Source organism: Xenopus tropicalis, chromosome 5, assembly GCF_000004195.4.
Source record: "Xenopus tropicalis strain Nigerian chromosome 5, UCB_Xtro_10.0, whole genome shotgun sequence".
NCBI lineage: Eukaryota > Metazoa > Chordata > Amphibia > Anura > Pipidae > Xenopus > Xenopus tropicalis.
This window is the reverse complement of record NC_030681.2, coordinates 134,824,722-134,841,562: the sequence shown is the minus strand read 5'-3', so window position 1 is coordinate 134,841,562 and position 16,841 is coordinate 134,824,722. Positions and strand designations below refer to the sequence as shown.

Genomic DNA, 16,841 nt, shown 5'->3' with positions numbered 1-16,841 from the left:
GGACTGTTCCTAACGTGAGGGGTTAACAAACAGGTTCTTTTTTTTTTTTCGTTCTCTCTGTCGGGTGAAAAATATCTCCCATTTAAGAGCAGACTTCGCAAATAACCGGTTGGGGTGGTATACCTGATTTAGCAGGAGACTTTGATTCGTGGGATTGACAACCTTATTATGCAGCGAGCTTATTATTGATATTATTCTGCTCTCGGTTGCCATGGCCACCTTGTGAGAGACATTCAATTTTCTCTCTTCCATCATCATTATCTATGAGGCCATCTGTTGTGGAAAATGAATTCAGCCTCATTTGCATGACTGATAAGCAATTTTTTTTTATCTATTTAACAGAAGGTCATATGCCGGGGATTTAGAGCTGGTGAAAAAAAAAAAAGTGAAAAAAAAAAAAAAAAAAAAAGCATATCGAGAGGATGAGTGGGAGTGCGTGCATTAGAGGATGTGTGTGGAAGTAAAACAGATCCCTTAGGCCTGCTAGCCTATCGTGCTGCATTTGTCATTCCTACCAGGGCGACATTTTTTTCCCCTAAGCTCCAGCACACTAAAGAGAGAGACACATACAGAAAGAAAGAATGCGAGGGAGAGAGAGAGACAGAGGTTTCCCCTTGCAGTCTTCTGGACCCTGGGTTTGACTCCCTATTGGTGGGTGCCTATTTCATTCTTCTAAAGCTGGAATCTGGTGTTTCCCTTGTTCACAATTTGCTGGAGAAATCACAAAAAAGAAAGGCTGTCTTTGCTCTACTTGTGGTATGTTGATGCACGCTTGCCTGTAAAGCCTGACTCTTGAGAAGATGTTAGAAGACGGCTTTCCCCTTGTTCTTGTAAAGTATTGTTGCCTTTAATTGCCTATTGCTCATGTCTTTGTGCGGCTCGACTCTTGTGATTATTAGTGCATGCACAAGCTCGGCTGCTGCTACTGGCAAACTGTTTTGCAACTCATTCCCCACCTGAAGTTTGAATAGTATTGAAGTCCTAGTTGGCTCTGGCGCTGGCATTAAAACAAAGAAAGGTATGGCTTTCTGGAGTCTTGCAAAGGGCTTCTGTCTTTTTTATATAAAGGCTTTGTGCAATGTGGGGGCTTGGAGGTTTCTTTAATGTACTTTAGACAATATTCCTGTTCTTTTTATGGATGTTACAGTATATTTCTTAATGATAACCTAGTTGATTCCATGTATTGTATTACACAGTGCTGTTACTTTGATAGAACATATAGGAAGAGATATAACTTTATGATGTAATATGTCTCCCCTTTGAATGAGTTTTATTGCAAAGAATAACAGGGCTTGTGTCAGAGTTATGTAAGTGATTTATTTGTGTTCTATGGTGTTTCAGTTTAAAACAGGAAAGTCATTGCTGTATGTAGAATTCTTCTATTTGCTAAGACTTTGAATAGCTTTGTCTGGTTACCTGCTACACATACAGGAGTTATTCTAAGGGTTTTGTATGTTTTAGAGTAAGGGAAGATCATGCTAAACATCACAAAGCTCTAACAATTACAGAGTTTATTCCTCTGACCAACAAAAAAAAAATGTTAATTGCCAGGCATCCTTTCATTCTTTCAGTCCTGACATTTGAGCTGCTAATTCACTGATTAATCGTATTAAAGTGATTAGAGCAGGATTTTAAGTTGTCTGCCATTGTTCTAAGTAGAGTCTGTTATTCAGACAGAGTGCTGAGTGGCTGTGTCTACTTACTGCTCTGTGTTTGGCTGAGGATTTTCCCCCCCAGTCTGGCTTCTCAGTCTGCTCTTGCTTTCAGACTTTCCCTTTCAGCACCCGGAGCTGTCCAGCTCTGATTGCAGCCGTGAATGGGAACTTTCAGTTGAGCCGGGCACATTGCTGCCAGCCAACCTAATGCTCATTTAACTACAGTCATTTCAGGTACTGGAGACAAGCACTGGTTGTTTTAGTCACTGAAACATATACAATATACACAAACGTGTGTTTCATGAATTTGTATACAAAGTTATGGCCAGATCATTCTGTGAGAGTCTGACTTTTTGACATTCTATGTTGTATCTGCAAAGGAAGACTTTTTTGTATGTGTGTATGAGGTGGGGGTAGTTGGAGGGGGGTTGTAGGATATTAAAACCTCACTTTAAGTCTTGAGCATCCATATGCCTTTTATCTTAGTTACTCAACCGCATAATCAGGAAGGCACAGAAGTGTAAACTGGGAATGCACTGAATACAGTAGGATGAGTGACCTAAATATTTCATATCTTTGGTGATGAAATTCTCTCTCCCTCTCTCTCTCTTCAATTCATTTATAACTTAGATTATCAGGGTTGGTGCTATCACCTTTTACCTATACTTTTAAAAGAGCTCTGCAAGCTATATTTATTCTATTCTATTCATGGAAACCTTGTTTCTTTTGTCTCCTACTTTTCCAGTTGTCCTTCCAGTTTCCATTTTTTTCTGTTACAGTTTTGCTTTATGGCATTCTCCCCTACTAAATCCTTATCCCCAGCCTCCCACCCTATTAACTTTCTCAATTTTGATCATTTGCCACCAACCTCCTTCCCCACCAGTTTCCCTTTCTTTCTGTTCATTTGCTGTTTTTTCCATACCCACTAACTTTTTAATATGCACTTAGTATAGATTTTAGACATTTTATTCTAATTAAACAAGCAAATAAATATGAAATAGTATTTACATGTTTACCTTTGAAAGCAGATTCAGCATTCAGAATGGGCATAAGCTGTCTGAATTTATATAAAGTTAAAAATAAAATAATATAATAATGATAATATAATAAAATAATGTTTTCAAGTTCATTCCTGAATGAATGTTGAGGGGTGAGGGATACTATAACATAAAGTCATGGGTAATAACAACAAACACTACGTACATAAACTTTTTGAATCAGATGGGGGATTTCCTTAGAGACTTGTGAATATGTTGTTCTCTTTATAATGTTAATGGAGACTTAAATACATATTCATTATGGTTGGTGTTAATTAAAATGCTCCATAGACTCGGAAAAAGATTTCACTGGGATGTTGTTCGTGTCAAAGATTATAGATTGTAAAATAAGTAATGAAAAGCAAGATGATAAGCTTCCCACTCCTTAGTGACTGCAGACATCTCTTGCTGTGGAAGTATTCATCTTGCAGTGCCTAATGCCTACAGACTCTATACTTGCCTTGCACTGCAGAGTAGTTATGCTAAGGGATTGCCAGCGGGGGCACTATATCTTATTCATATGCACAGAGCAACCACAGGTGGATTCCAGGTTACATAAAAAGTCATTTGAATGTGTGTCTGCATGTTACAGTCAAGCCACTGAATATAGGTTAAGCTTAGTCCATTCATTGCCAGCATGCCAGAGCGACATAGCGTGTTATCTGACTGATAAATCAAAGTGATGGCGAACCAAAAGCGCGGGTATTATTTGCATTAAGAGATAAGAATGAGTTGAGGGAAGAGATAGGAAACTAATGTAAGTGGGAAATACTATTATATGCTGGAGGATCAGCAAGTGAATATGATTGGAAAGATATTGTTGTGGTGCAACGTAAACAGACGTTTGGAACCTGATATATCCTGCTTGGGACATTACATAAAAATGAAAGAACTAGAAGTTGTATAAATAATCACAATACACAGTAAAGCATGAGCATTAAAGATCTTGGTCTCAGCCAGCATTTATGATAATACGAATCAGGCATGGTTTATATATTCTCTTTCTAGAATGAACTTTCTTAGTGTAGTGTGACTGAATACAAATGGTGCTTGAATATTTCACAGATGCACAGTGCTGCATAACAGCCAATCAGCAATCAGCTTTGATCAGACTAGTGCAGTTGAAAAAAAAAAAACAGAAAGAAAGCAAATATCTGATTGGTTGCTGTGGGCTGCTGCACTTAGACACATGATACCTATGATGTAAATAAGTGCTATAATGAGGAGGAAGCTCATTGAAAAGGAAACTATGATATTTTGGACACTAATAATATATATAATATTTGTGGTTGGTCTTTTGCTGTGTGCTTTGGTTTTATTATTTAAATTCACCTTTTGTAATGAAGTTTTTAAATATAAAATACTTTCCCTGTTTTTCACATGAGCTTATTCAGTTGGTGTTATATAGAAATGGCACATAAACATTATCTGAACGTATAGATATAAATATACATTTAACAATGGAAACATATATAGGTTGTCTGTGACTGCAGGGACCACTCCTCCCTAAGGCTCAAAGTGTAAAGCAACCCCTCCCTCATTTTATTCCATGGTGAAATGACTTGAAGTCTTTTTGCTTTCCATAGTGGGTGGTGCACAGATTCTTTGGAAAAAAAAGTCCCAGAATCCATTACTTCATAATATAAGGTGAGGAAGGACACTGTGAGCCTAAGGGGGGGTGGGGAACTGACCTCGAGCACAGACAGACTGTCATGGCTTCTTTCAATCTGTGGCACCATGTATGTTTTTGTAAAACAAAGACCTTTACATTTATTTTTGGAAGTTAGTGTCTATTAACTTTTTTTTTTTATGAAATCCTAACCAAATGATCTCATGTAAAAAAAAAGGGGGGGGGGGGTGTATATTTTTCTTTGCTTTAAAGGGTCACTGGTCCTAGCAATTAGACAAATATATTAGGAATGTGAATAGCAACACAGAGACCAATTACTGTATAAAGTTACTTAGGTTACATTTCCATTTATTCCATTGTCTTCTTGTTCTCCAGACAGGGGGCTTCTGGCAGGTTCATTTTGCATTGTTGCTAATTATAAGCATCAATTAAGTTACAATATCTCTCTTTACAATACATGAGCATCAGTTGTGAGTTAAAATCCACCGAGTCCTGGCTACAACACCCGAGCAGTGGAAGCAATGGTTATCTTCTCATTAACAGTTCCCATCTATTACAGTATATACAGCACTGCACACGCTACCCAGTCTGCTCTAGAGATTTAGGGGCCTGTGGGTACGATGTAGAAAGCACATAGCAAACAGCGTACATCCCCATACTTGCCTGACAGTGCTGAAAAGCCTAATAAACAGGAGAGTTAGAGCTATTTATTTTTTTACAGCCAAGACAGTGCAGACAAAATACATAGCTTAGCAGTCAACCTCTCTAACACTTTAGGATTTGGATACTGGACATATTTGGTTCTGCTCAAAGGATGTCATGCTAAGACAGGGTAAGTCAGCACTATGCTATTCTGCAGCAGTAATGTAGTCTCTCAGGGAGCTTGTGCTTGATGCGTAGAACCCAGCTAAGCTTTCTGTACCACACTGCCTCGCAGACTGTCTGCCGCTCTACTGATAGAGGATCCAGCTGATGCATTAGCCAGAGCATTGCACGTATGCCCATTTATTCTCAGCGTTTAGTGGTGTCAACTTATTAATTTCTATCTTTGACTTCTGGTCCATTGCTTTCCTGTCTGAAATCATCATCTCTATTGTCCATGTGCCTAAATAATTAGCATACAGATGAGAAGTGATCTTGTTCCTGAGCCACAGCTGAAGACATAGAGGAAGAAAAAGGCACGCTGTACAGTGGAAATTTGATTGGACGAATAAAGAGAAATGGTGGTGGGCGTTCAAAAGCGTTAGAAGAGTTTAGTTGTCATGGAGCAGGTTTGTCAATTTTACTAGTGCTTTGCTTTAGATGGAGAGCCGGGAGGTGTCTGCTGCTAACATGATTGTGTGTCATGGTCTGGCCTAGTTGCTGTGCCTAAAATTGGACTATTTATACCCCAATAACTTCTCAGAACAACTCTTTGACTCCTCATCCTCTGTCATGTCCTGAGCCAGGTAACTCTCTTTTCATTTCTCACTGTGGTTTGTCTATGACTTTGATTGTCACCTTCCTGACAAAGTTTCGATTTGATGAATTTGGTGCAAAAAAATGTTATCTTGATTGTTCAGTTGAAATAGGGGCTTAATGATACCTTAATATGTGGCTCATGTAAATTAGTAAAAGACAAAAATAGCTTTAAATAACTGCATTTGTGAGGTTAGACAATAGAACTTGAGGCATTCTTCTGCAAACTTGACAATCACGAGCTGCCAGGAGGCAACAATTATGTAAAAAATATAACAACATAAACATAATGCTATAGTATATCCTAAGACATTGGCATTATTACAAGGCTCCTCTTTACTTCATGGAACGTAGTTAGTAGTAGAAATTCTGACGTCTGCTCTTTGCAGCCCAGTGAATATTGGAAAGAGAATCAGCCTTTGTTTCCAACTTTTCTGGTGAGCTTTGTTTGTGGGCATGGTGTACTGTTTGTACCACTTCTGATGCCATTACTAGTCATCTCGTAGCATCACGCCACAGCATAGGCATTCGGTGATACATGCTGGATTGTTGGCATTGTTTTTTGGAACTCTTTAGTAATAATGATGTTGTTTCCTACAAGGTTTACTTGCTTTGTTTGTGGTTTCAAAATGCTCCTTTTGGGAAAACTTGTTTATAAATATATATGCACACCTATCTACCTATATATATATATATATACCTGTATATATATATATATATAATATTCTGCAGTGCAAGATAAAGTACCCACAGCCCTGTATTGTCTGTGAGGGGAATGAATGCCTAAGCACGTTGCAGTCCTCAGCTTAACTTCATGCCTGCAATAATATGTGCCAGATCTTGGACTCCCCAGTTTGAGGACAGACACAGCAAACCATGCCTTTGTAACAAAGGGAGAGAACAAAGACCCAGAGAATATCATTTTAAACACCTAGCAGTTCTTTTCCTTTCAGCAGTCCCTCGGTCAGAACCCAAATCACACCTTCAAAGTGTGCCATTGTGAGGGTTCATTGTCACAGAATGGGTACCAGGCAAAGTGCGGGCATTCGTTCACATGATGTTGCAGCGACAGAGTGCGTGTCATAATCTTATATAAACAAATAAGAAGAGACATAAAGTGCAGAGCATTTCCTCAGCCCCGTGGGAAGCCAGGGTTGTGAAATCCAAACTTTGCAAACCCTCACACTGATGCCCAGGATTGCGGCAGCTAGCCATTAGAATTCTGCACAGTCTTCTGAATACTGCATTGAGATTCCCTCCTGTTCATGCAGTTTGCACATTGATACAGTTCCCATATTCTAAATATTCTTTTTATTATCAGTAAGAGAGAGAGAGGAATGCAAGCCAGCCGATATGGTCTCATGTATTTAGGATTAAATGTTGGGTACTTAATCACTACCTGGTCTTTCCAGCTGCATTGCTTTTCATTGTGTGGTAGACTATTTAATTGCTCTGTGTATAAATGATCATGTCTTTGAATATCTTGATGGAGCTCACCCACTGAATTGGGAGGGCAGAGAGTGAGGCCACGCAATTTTAACACAGGATTTGCAGTCCAGAGAAATCTTATCTTTTGTACCCATTAGCTGGGGAGATAGAATGCATTCACTGCTTCATAACAATGCCAGCTAACCTGGCTTTGGAAATAATCAAGGCTGCAGGCAACCTATAGAGAGCTATTAAATCAGGTCTGCCATGGAGCTGTCTGCTAGACTGTGAACATTCACTGAAATCAATGCACTATCTGCCAGTAGAACCTTTGCATCATTGAAATTCCCACCTGCTTTATGCATCTGGGTTACTGGTTTCATAAATAAATGTGATTCTGTATATATTAACTCCTTCCCTGCCCAAAAAACTTGCCAAATCTCAGAGTGACCATATTTTATATGTTTAAATGAGGTTACAAGACCAGAGTCAGCTTTTCAGGGAAATACATAAATATCAATGTTTTCAGGTTAGTGACACGAGCCTAGCCCTTCCAGACTCTTAATGAGGAATGCCTTTAGATTACTTGGGAACCCAATTATTTTAAAATATAACAAGTCTTCTTTACTTGAAACAAACTGTGACCTGCAAAGGATATTGATATGTGTGTAGCTAAGCTTCAGAGGGGAGGGAGGGGGGAAGCTTACTCAGCGTCTGTCTGTGTTATGTAGGGCTGGAGCTTATTCTGTAAGATTTATGTTCTTCCCAATGAAATGGTAAAGTAGCACATGAGTTTATGTTTTCATGTGGATGTATATGGTTGAATAGGAAGGCTAACTTGAGACTTCAGACACTGATAAGGCCCACGGGACCCCTTATCTAGAGTGGGAATAGCCCTTCAAAATATATAATTAGTCTGATAAATAAATATCTAATGTTTCACACAGTTAACTGCATAGTAAAGGGGGTTACCTTCATATTTTCCACAAATGTTTAGTCTAAATTGCCCAGTGAAGTTGAGGCTTTCCAATGGTCAGTCAACTCATTTGATTGGGCAAGTTTGGGAGCTTGGCTGGCCCATGTGTGAGCAGCAGAAAGTAGGTACAGCCTTCTTAGGTGGAGTTTTCAGGTAAGCTGGCAGTCAGTATTGAAGGCCCTATATGGATCTTTGCTCTCCAAATGGTTATCACAAACCCCTGGCAGACAGCCACATTCCAACTTCATCATGGGAAAATGTATTCCTTCCTGAAAATAGTAATCAGAAGGATCCATTGGTTAGCTACAAGTATAATTAACTTAACCACATGGGATACACGGGCCGTGTTCCTTCATATTAATTGAAGGTACATTTCTCTGTTTATATCTCTATTTACCCAATGTATAACTTATATTAGTATTTGCTAACAGGTTCTGCATTTTGCAATGAAAACTCTTTGCTAAAATCTCTCATTGCTGCCAAGGCTAGACAACAATGAAACCAGCATTCTCAGCAATCCTATATCTCCCTTCTAAATAAGTAGGAAACCCTTGAAGCAGGTTGCCTCCATATATCTCTTACCTCTTAATGGCACAGAGTGACCTGAAGGATAGCAGGTTAGGGAGACCTGACTATTATGTGTAGAGACACTGATGCTGCTGGTTAGATAAACTCACTCCCATTCAAGGAAGAAAAATATTTTTGAATCAGAATAAATAAGTGAAGTACCAAAGTTCAGGGATTCTTAAGAAAAAAACGGAGAAATTGGCTCATATAATGTAGGACTGTAAAACAAGACCACGTTATTCTCCTGGCTATTTGTTACTGTTGCAATCCTGACCATACATATTCTCTATTATAAAATGCTCATGTTTATTTGAATAAGGGCAGTAAGACTGGAGCATGGTTTGCATGATCATATTACTTTTGCAACATAAATACATATAATTGGGCGCAGACAACATGTAACATTAACTGAACAACTGGACCACTAGGTGTTTGGCTAAGGCACACAATTTGGGGTAAAGGAATCCTATGCTTCATTTCAGTGGTTGCTCCATGTGACTGCAGATAACCAATCATTTTTTTTTTTTTGCAATGCCAAGTGAATAGAGCACAAAGATTTGTGCCTTGTTATGAATACAACACTGTCTGTATTTGGTAGCACTGCATTCAGAGGCAGCTGGTGGTGGGCAGTGATAGATATGCTCTCTTGTACAAGGTGCAGAATGCAGCCATTGCATTGAATGCCAGTGTTCTGTGCATAGGTGTCAGAAAACCAGGGGACTGAATAGACCACCAGAGGCCTCTGTCCCCTTCTAGGGTTTAGTGAGGACCAAGCCATAAGCTGAACAGACAGGACAGGCACTTGGATTGGTTTTTACAAAACAGTCAGAGTAGGTACTAAGACAGGTCTTGTTAACCAGCAAGCAAGAAAAGGCAAGAAGGTAGGTCATTATACAGACAAGGCAAGTAAAGAACAAAGATTGGCAAAGCAAACTGGTAAAAGTCCAAAGGGTTAAACGAGTTCAAGTCCAAGTCCAGACAGTGGGTCAGGACAGGTAAAGATCAAGTGGGGTCAGAAACAGAAACAGGATGATCTTTTACAGAAATCAGGTACAGGTATGGGACCTATTATCCAGAATGCTTGGGACCTAGGGTTTTCTGGATAAGGGGTCTTTCTGTAATTGGGATCTCCTACCTTAAGTCTATTAAAAAAATATTTAAACAGTAATTAAACCCAATAGGATTGTTTTGGCTCCAATAAGGATTAAGTATATCTTTGTTGGGATCAAGTACAGGTACTGTTTTATTATTACAGAGAAAAGGGAATCATTTAACCATGAAATAAACCCAATAGGGCTGTTCTGCCCCCAATAAGGGGTAATTATATCTTAGTTGGGATCAATTACAGGTACTGTTTTATTATTACAGAGAAAAGGGAATCATTTAACCATTAAATAAACCCAATAGGGCTGTTCTGCCCCAATAAGGGGTAATTATATCTTAGTTGGGATCAAGTACGGGTACTGTTTTATTATTACAGAGAAAAGGGAATCATTTAACCATGAAATAAACCCAATAGGGCTGTTCTGCCCCCAATAAGGGGTAATTATATCTTAGTTGGGATCAAGTACAGGTACTGTTTTATTATTACAGAGAAAAGGAAACCATTTTTAAAAATGTGAATTATTTGATTAAAATGGAGTCTATGGTAGATGGCCTTTCCGTAATTCGGAACATTCTGGATAATGGGTTTCTGGATAAGGGGTCCGATACTTGTACAGTATAAAGAGTATCAGGAACACCATTTGCAGAGTGTCCTGCAGAAAAGTGACCAACAAACTAAAAAGGTAGCATTAGTTTCACTAGTTTTGTGTGTAGCATACATTGGTGCCCTTAATGCTCTTTCAGTTGCCTCTGGGGCAATAGTAAATGAGCCCTCTTGTCTCTCTGACCATCAGTTGACAAAAACATTTAGCAACTCTTTGTTATATGTATTACCTCTCAAAGTTAGTCAATAAATTTAGTATGGGGCCTAGCAAGGAGGGAATTAGGGGATGTGCCTCCTTACTGGTATCCCCTTTCCAACCAGTGGGTGGCAGTCACAGGATCTGCTCAGTTTTGTTTATGCCACTGCTCATAATACAATTCACCATAAATGTTGAACCAACGAATACGTCAATGGTGGGTGAAGGTGAAGCCCTGGATCAAGACCCCCGGGGGATGGGGCTTGGCAAAAAGTGGTAGTGCTTTGGTAGGGGTTAATGGTTGTAAAAAGTTGTAGCTTGGCAGGTTGGGTGTTGCACCTTGTATATCAGGTATGATGATAATAATGCCCTTATTCTAACATAGTGATACTAAATTATATACACAAAAGGGTCACTGCACAAAGTGCCAAAATCTGGCACAAATTACAAATTATTTTTTTGCCATCCCCCTGCCCTTCATAGTGCTTAATGGATTCAGGCAAAAGTCTTTGTGCCTCTAGTATGGAGGTGACTTGTTGCAGTAAAGAATATGGGAAGTTTTTGTATGAAGTAACTATTGCCTTATTAGTATCATGAGATCATAATCATAAAACTTCAAATGAAGTTAAAAGCATTACATATGTTATCACTACACCCCCCCATTTTATATACATTTCTAGATTAATACCCTGCTGTCAACAGCAGCGCTTCTCCTGAGAAATACATCCGTAATGTAAGGAAAGGCGTTTCTCTGTGCATCCACAAAGTAGGTGCTAACTGACTTGTTTACCAAAATGTTTCGCCACCTGTGCAGATACTAAAGGTGTTAACGTCAGGATTAATGAATCATTTTGACAGCCTTTTTGCTACCTCTTTTGAAGTCCATGAAGTTTGTTTTATTTTCAGACTTTAATGTTCAGGATAGTTTGTGAGCAAAGCCCACTGAGTCTTGGCTAAGGCCCTCTTACCGGGATAGGCAACATTTGGTGTTCCAGTCATGTAGGGTTGCCACCTTTGCCATAGGCTAAACTTGAAGAAGGGGGGTGGAGCTGATGGCATGGGGGAGAGGCGGTGATACTTGGGGTGGGCATAATTATATTAGGGGCAGGCACAATGATGTTGGGTGGGGTTATGACAATTTATTTCTTTCCAGTTTTTTTAATGCATTACACCAAAAAGTTTTGAACTGGATAGCCCTTCGAAAAACTGGGATGTCCCATTCAAAACCAGATGGCTGGCAACCCTAGCTCTATCTATATTCTGCCTTTTAGCTAAGTCCAATTCTTTAATTAAATGTATGGGATCTATTATACAGAAAGCAGTTATCCGGAAAGTTTTGAAATACAGCAATGCTAGTTTAGACAAACAATGCCTCATTTTAGACTCAATTTCTGTAATTAACTGTACTTGATGATAACTAAGCTGTGTTGCTAGTAAAAAAAACCCAAAACACATTGAGTATCTTAATATTTAAATACTTTTCATTTATTTTTCATTTATTGGCCAGATTATGGTTCGGGTCTGACAAGGCTGAGACCCGAACAGGCCTAAGAAAAAACGGCAACCTTACAGTCACTGCAGATCTACAACTCCAGCTAAAGGTTTATCTGCCAGTTTTGTTCCCAAAAATGCAAATACAGGTATGGGACCTGTTATCCAGAATGCTTGGGACCTGGGGTTTTCTGGATAAGGGGTCTTTCCGTAATTTGGATCTCCATAACTTAAGTCTACTAAAAATTATTTAAAGATTAAATAAACCCAATAGGATTGTTTTGCCTCCAGTAAGGGGTAATTATATCTTAGTTGGGATCAAGTACAGGTACTGTTTTATTATTACAGAGAAAAGGGAATCATTTAACCATTAAATAAACCCAATAGGGCTGTTCTGCCCCCAATAAGGGGTAATTATATCTTAGTTGGGATCAAGTACAGGTACTGTTTTATTATTACAGAGCAAAAGGAAATCTTTTTTAAAAATTAGAATTATTTGCTTATAATAGGGTCTATGGGAGATGGCCTTTCTGTAATTCGGAACTGTCTGGATAATGGGTTATCAGATAAGGGATCCCATACCTGTACTGTATTCATTTGAGGTAAACCTCCCTTAGCTGCATTGAGACTAGCTATTTCCAGCTTCAAGCTATAACAAGACTTACTTCCATTCTGTATTCCTCCATCACTAGCAAAGCTTGTCTCCTGTCCGCTTCATCAAACCGACCCACCATGCCGTACATATTTATTGGCAGGACTGTTTTTATCATCATTATGCTGATGGCAATTATCTGGAACTTTGCATAATGATTCTATTTTCAGGCTCCATGAACAATTATGTTTTTATTGGAGTTGTGTAACACGGATTAGGCCTCTGACACTTCAGAACATGTCTGCCATCAGTCTACAAAGTGCGCTATTTATAAATGCAATTTATTTCCCCTTGTCTGATAAACGTTTATTCCCAATAATACACAGAAGTGAATGTGAAGTGAAAGATGTATGATCTCTGTATAACACTGCGGAATATGTCGGTGCTATAAAAAATTAATAGTACAGGTATAGGACCCATTATCCAGAATGTTTGGGACCAAGGGTATTGCGGATAAGGGGTCTTTCCGTAATTTGGATCTCCATACCTTAAGTCTACTACAGAAATCAATAAAACATTAATTAAACCCAATAGGATTGTTTTGCATCCAATAAGGATTAATTATATCTTAGTTGGGATCAAGTACAGGTACTGTTTTATTATTACAGAGAAAAGGGAATCATTTAACCATTAAATAAACCCAATAGGGCTGTTCTGCCCCCAATAAGGGGTAATTATATCTTAGTTGGGATCAAGTACAGGTACTGTTTTATTATTACAGAGAAAAGGGAATCATTTAACCATTAAATAAACCCAATAGGGCTGTTCTGCCCCCAATAAGGGGTAATTATATCTTAGTTGGGATCAAGTACATGTACTGTTTTATTATTACAGAGAAAAGGGAATCATTTAACCATTAAATAAACCCAATAGGACTGTTCTGCCCCAATAAGGGGTAATTATATCTTAGTTGGGATCAAGTACAGGTACTGTTTTATTATTACAGAGAAAAGGGAATCATTTAACCATTAAATAAACCCAATAGGGCTGTTCTGCCCCCAATAAGGGGTAATTATATCTTAGTTGGGATCAAGTACAGGTACTGTTTTATTATTACAGAGAAAAGGGAATCATTTAACCATTAAATAAACCCAATAGGGCTGTTCTGCCCCCAATAAGGGGTAATTATATCTTAGTTGGGATCAAGTACAGGTACTGTTTTATTATTACAGAGAAAAGGGAATCATTTAACCATTAAATAAACCCAATAGGGCTGTTCTGCCCCCAATAAGGGGTAATTATATCTTAGTTGGGATCAAGTACATGTACTGTTTTATTATTACAGAGAAAAGGGAATCATTTAACCATTAAATAAACCCAATAGGACTGTTCTGCCCCAATAAGGGGTAATTATATCTTAGTTGGGATCAAGTACAGGTACTGTTTTATTATTACAGAGAAAAGGGAATCATTTAACCATTAAATAAACCCAATAGGACTGTTCTGCCCCCAATAAGGGGTAATTATATCTTAGTTGGGATCAAGTACAGGTACTGTTTTATTATTTCAGAGAAAAGGGAATCATTTAACCATGAAATAAACCCAATAGGGCTGTTCTGCCCCCAATAAGGGGTAATTATATCTTAGTTGGGATCAAGTACAGGTACTGTTTTATTATTACAGAGAAAAGGGAATCATTTAACCATTAAATAAACCCAATAGGGCTGTTCTGCCCCCAATAAGGGGTAATTATATCTTAGTTGGGATCAAGTACAGGTACTGTTTTATTATTACAGAGAAAAAGGAAATCAGTTTTAAAATTCTGAATTATTTGATTAAAATGGAGTCTATGGGAGACGGCCTTTCCGTAATTCGGAGCTTTCTGGATAATGGGTTTCCGGATAAGGGATTCCATACCTGTAGTAGATATTTTATCACATATATATCCAGATATTCCTTAGACTTGAAAAATACATGCAAACAAAATTGCATTTTATTGCATTGCATTCTTGCTGTTACAGTTCTCTAGGGAGTGAATGTATAATGTAGACTAAATTATAGTTTTGCAATTGATTTTTGAAATGGGTGAGGTGATGTTGACTATGATAAACATGGGAGACGTTGATCAGATAAGGTTAATAACCACTCTAGACAAATAAAATGATTGTGAGTCAGAAGGGGTCATTTAATAGGAGCAGAGCAGAGTACAGGGTGAAAAATTGGAGCAATCTACAATGGTTTTGTACTTTGCACCCTGTCCTGCACTTTGCAAAATTATTGCAGATGTCTGTGCTCCAAAATGGAGCTGAGAGGCCTGAGCCCACCCACACCTATGAATACAGCAATGCCTGCATTCAGCAATGATGTATTCATGTGGATCAGGTAGGGAGGCATGTAGGAACCTCTATGGCAGGCAGTAAGGACATGGCTACCTTTTGCCCACAAGTGCTGGCCTCTGTACCATGCACCAAATTTCCATTCTATCCAATCTAAGTGCAGTCAGACCCCGGACACAATGAGCATTAAGGAGAGCACTTTTGCCCCCACCTTTACACTTTTCCTGTAAATGACCTCCAGCATGTCTGCTTGTAACTATGCCTGTCTGGGGCTTCACAGCTTTGATGAATATATGGTGAGATATGGTTGGTTGATATTAGGAACAATATGGTATTTCCCACTCATGCTAAAAAAAACACAACAGATAAATAAGGCTCACTGAACATGATAATCTATATCAATATGATTTAATGGCCATTTATAGAAAAATAATATTTAAATCTAGAGACAACGGTTGTAAAAATGCAAGAGGTGCCATAAAACCACTAGGAAGAGTAATGTTGGTGTTTTTGTTACTTAGAAAGCAAGTCTTATATGGTTGGAGTTACACTGTATGCTAAATCACATAGGAAAATAATCAGGCAGGCACTCCAGTACTCCCAAAAATAAGTTAACAAAGTAGTTAAATATTGATGTAAAAACATTTTAGTTTATTATATCCATACACATAATGCCAAAAAAAGCCTTACATGTTTTGTACCAAAACTCTGATCATTTGTACACTGTCTGGGGAATGAGCACCCAGGCCCATCACTAGTAAGGGTAAGATTTCAACCTCATTCTTCCAAAACCGTTCTGTACATTCTGAGCATTATACTGTATGCTGTAGGAATTCTGCACAGGAATGTACTTACCCCCGCTGACGTCTAGACCACATGCCCTGCTGGTTTCTTGTAAAGACTGACTACAATTCTCCAGAATCATAACAGAAGGCATTATAAATGCAAATGAACGAGGCTGATATGGGGCTACAATATATTAATGAATGAATCCCATTAAGTACCTAGGTGTATATCCATTCTTACATTTAGCATTCCTCTGGTACCTCAAGTATAGTGACGTTTGAAGGAAACACATGTATTTGTGACTCCCAGACATCCGGGCACATCAACAGATACAGAACTGTACAAGATAAGTCCCAGCAGACACCAGTAAATGATGAGTTATTGTGCCATTCCAAAGTTAACAATGTTATCTCCCACAATGTTCTCCCACAATACAGCATTATTTACCAGAATTCCAATAAAGTAGTGTTTGCCACCGCTTGTGTGTTATTCACCAACCTGGACACAAATTTTCTTCCACATTGGTAACATAGTAAGTTAGGTTGAAAAAAGACGTACGTCCATCATTTTTGGGGAAAAGTATTTTTGAGACTTTTAGTCTCATCTGCAATATTGTTGGACTTGTTATGGTCTCTGTTGGAACCCAACATTTGTATTTATGGTAGAAAAAATGCATGTCTATCAATGAAGCTTTAAATAAACCCTCTCTTTGTCCTCATTATGGTGACTCAATGCCACCATAGTACAGCTGCACCCTTAGTGCTATGTGACAATGTTATATGGCTAGCTGGCTGTCAGATGCCAACAAAATTTCATTATTATAACAATCTTTTTTGTATGTGGATACCTGTACTTCTGAAAATGACAGTGTATCACTTATCAACATCATTATTCTTATAAGAAACATGTCATCATCAGGTTGGGTATTCCTTAATGCAGAGGTCCCCAACCTTCCTTACTCGTGAGCCACAGTCAAATGTA

The 16,841-nt window shown here is 38.5% G+C and overlaps 1 protein-coding gene across 11 annotated transcripts in view; it reads left to right on the top strand.

Moving 5' to 3' along the window:
* The first annotated feature begins 406 nt into the window (after positions 1–406).
* Positions 407–16,841, top strand: part of myt1l (myelin transcription factor 1 like) — a 303,857-nt gene continuing 287,422 nt past the window's right edge. For 6 of the 11 annotated variants that reach the window (XM_031902863.1, XM_031902856.1, XM_031902861.1 and 3 more), the window contains exon 1: positions 408–651. The gene's annotated coding sequence lies outside the window, so the exon portion shown is untranslated. Of the gene's footprint in view, positions 652–4,998; positions 5,771–16,841 lie in introns of those variants that run through there. The other 5 variants (XM_031902864.1, XM_031902858.1, XM_031902857.1 and 2 more) reach the window with 3 other exon arrangements.